The following is a 3,537-nucleotide window of genomic DNA, read 5'->3' on the forward strand; positions in this document are numbered from 1 at the left end:
GTGTCTTGAAAGGAGGGTATAAGATGAACATCAATAAAAGCAAAACGAGGATAATGAAATGTGGTCGAATTAAATCGGGTGATGCTGAGGGAATTAGATTAGGAAATGAGACACTTAAAGTAGTAAAGGAGTTTTGCTATTTGGGGAGCAAAATAACCGATGATGGTCGAAGTAGAGAGGATATAAAATGTAGACTGGCAATGGCAAGGAAAGCGTTTCTGAAGAAGAGAAATTTGTTAACATCGAGTATAGGTTTAAGTGTCAGGAAGTCGTTTCTGAAAGTATTTGTATGGAGTGTAGCCATCCATGTATGGAAGTGAAACATGGACGATAAGTAGTTTAGACAAGAAGAGAATAGAAGCTTTCGAAATATGGTGCTACAGAAGAATGCTGAAGATTAGATGGGTAGATCACATAACTAATGAAGAGGTATTGAATAGAACTGGGGAGGAGTTCGTGGCGCAACTTGACTAGAAGAAGGGATCGGTTGGTAGGACATGTTCTGAGGCATCAAGGGATCACCAATTTGGTACTGGAGGGCAGCGTGGAGGGTAAAAATCGTAGAGGGAGACCAAGAGATAAATACACTAACAAGGGAACCTCCCCATCACACCCCCCTCTGATTTAGTTATAAGTTGGCACAGTGGATAGGCCTTGAAAAACTGAACACAGATCAATCGAGAAAACAGGAAGAAGTCGTGTGGAACTATGAAAAAATAAGCAAAATATGCAAGTTGAGTAGTCCATGTACAACGTATATAACATCAAGGAGAACGTGAGCGCAGGAGTGCCGTGGTCCCGTGGTTAGCGTGAGCAACTGCGGGACGAGAGGTCCTTGGTTCAAGTCTTCCCTCGAGTGAAAATTTTACTTTCTTTATTTTCCTAAAGTTATGATCTGTGCGTTGGTTCATTGACGTCTCTGTTCACTGTAATAAGTTCAGTGTCTGTGTTTTGCGACCGTGCCGCAAAACCGTGCGATTAGTAGACGAAAGGACGTGCCTCTCCAATGGGAACAGAAAACATTTGATCGCAAGGTCATAGGTCAACCGATTCCTCCACAGGAAAACACGTCTGTTATATTCTATACGACACTGGTGACGGCATGTGCGTCACATGACCGGAATATGTTGTCGACCCACCTAAACTGTACACTTGACGAATGGGTAAAAAGATTCTTCTACCTTGCCCGATTTAGGTTTTCTTGTGGATGTGATTCAAAAAATGGCTCTGAGCACTATGGGACTCAACATCTTAGGTCATAAGTCCCCTAGAACTTAGAACTACTTAAACCTAACTAACCTAAGGACACCACACACACCCATGCCCGAGGCAGGATTCGAACCTGCGACCGTAGCAGTCCCGCGGTTCCGGACTGCAGCGCCAGAACCGCTAGACCACCGCGGCCGGCTCTTGTGGATGTGATAATCACTCTCAAAAAAGTGATGAAAACGTAAGAGTTTGTCCCATAAACTGCAACAAATGAACGCAACAGTTTCACAGTCGCACAGTTTTCCCTGTGCTGTGTCAAAACATATGTTTTCAACGTTTTCAAATTTTTCCGTGTGTAGACCGTCAAATCCTTTATATGTCCAAACAAATCTGAACATGTCCTGGAATATTGGAGAGCGAAGTTGATTATGTGTGAGTGCCTGAACTTTGATAATTGTCTGAAAATAAAAAATTAAACTGTTCATTCGAGGGAAGATTTGAACCACGGACCTCTCGTTCCGGAGCTGCTCACGCTAGCCACGGAACCACAGCGCTCCTGAACTCACGTTGTCCTGTGATGTTGCGTACCTCGCACATGGACTACTCAGTTTGTATATTTTGCTTATTTTTTTCATAGTTCCACACAACTTCTTCCTGTTTTCTCGATTGATCTGTGTTCACTTTTTCAAGGCCTATCCACTGTGCCAACTTATAACTAAGTCTGAGGGGGGTGCGATGGGGAGGTTTCCTTGTAAGCAGATTCAGAAGGATGTAGGCTGCAGTAGGTACTGGGAGATGAAGAAGCTTGCACAGGATAGAGTAGCATCAAACCAGTCTCAGGACTGAAGACCACAACAACAACAAACAAATATGCTTATATGATAAATGGATGTTTCGTTATGTTTCCTTTTGAAATGTTACCTAATAATTGTACCGTGTCACGCCTAATTCAATTCCTCAGGCAGCAGTGGATGAGTTAAGCATCTGAATTCAAACTTTCGTAGAACGGAAATGTTTCCGGACATGGATACCTATTCAGAATATTATGTACCCATTCCACTTTACAAGTCCTAGAAGTATGTAACGAGAATTTCCGAACTAACAGTGCCTGATTTGTGACGATACGTGCCGGTGTGCCGTGCCGGTACCTATGACGAGAAATCAATCTTAAAATAATGTAGAACGACGTTTAAACTTCTAAACACCCCTTCTTTTTTTTATAAAAAAAGGCATGAAAAACAAGAAGACATAAAAATACGGATTAACACTATCACCTCCCTTAAAAAGTGGAACACCTCTTGCACAAAGTTTTAAATTTTGCAGAAGATATCATGAAGCAGAACATAGCATTAAATTTCAAAAATAAAACATCGGTAAAAGTACATGTGAAAGGGCATCATAACAAAATCAGTTTATAGCTGAATAGTTAAAAAAGAAACAAATTACCACAGTTATGAGATAATCAGTTAGTGAGGCACCATCCTTTTTAATCGCGTAATTGAAAATTATGTAGATGACGATAGCGCAGATGGTATCGTCCTATTGTTATGGTCTTCGGTCCAAAGACTGGTTTGATGTAGTGTCCACGGACATTTCTCGCAACGGGAGACCAGTTTGTTGATAGTGCCACCCCCCAAGCCGGAACACCCCACCCAAAGCAACACCGCAGAATGCCTGACTACCGTCATACCGTCCCACGCAAAGCGACATTGAACCTATCGTCCTGTTGTTATGGTCTTCAGTCCAAAGACTGGTTTGATGTAGCATCCACGGTAGTCTATCATATGTAGTCTGCATATCTGCTGCAACCTAAGCCCATTTCACCCTGCTTACTTCATTCGAACCTTGGTATCGTTCTACAGATTTTATGTCCCCTTTTATCCTCCACTACCAAATTACCTCAGAATTTGTCCTGTCAACCGGTTCCTTGTTTCTATCAAATTCTGCCATAAATTTCTTTTCCCCCCAGTTCTATTCAGTACCTCTTCATTAGTTATCTGATCAACCATCTAATCTTTAGCATTCTTCTGTAGAGCCAAATTTCTAATGCTTCTGTTCTCTTCTTGACTGCCCAGTCCATTTTCACAATTCACTTCTGTACAAGTTTGCACTCCAGACAAATGCCTTCAGAAAAGACATACTATCATTTAAAGTTATATTGGTTACTAACAAGTTTCTCTGTTTCAGAAATTTTTTCTTCCTATTGCTAGTTTGCATGCTGCAATCACTACTTATTTTGCTGTTCAACTTACATCATTTCAGGACACTGTCCATTCCGCTCAACTGATCTTCCAAGTTCTTTGGCGACTCTGCTGAATTTACAATGTC

The sequence above is a fragment of the Schistocerca nitens genome, chromosome 3, assembly GCF_023898315.1.
Source record: "Schistocerca nitens isolate TAMUIC-IGC-003100 chromosome 3, iqSchNite1.1, whole genome shotgun sequence".
In the NCBI taxonomy this organism is placed as follows: Eukaryota; Metazoa; Arthropoda; class Insecta; order Orthoptera; family Acrididae; genus Schistocerca; species Schistocerca nitens.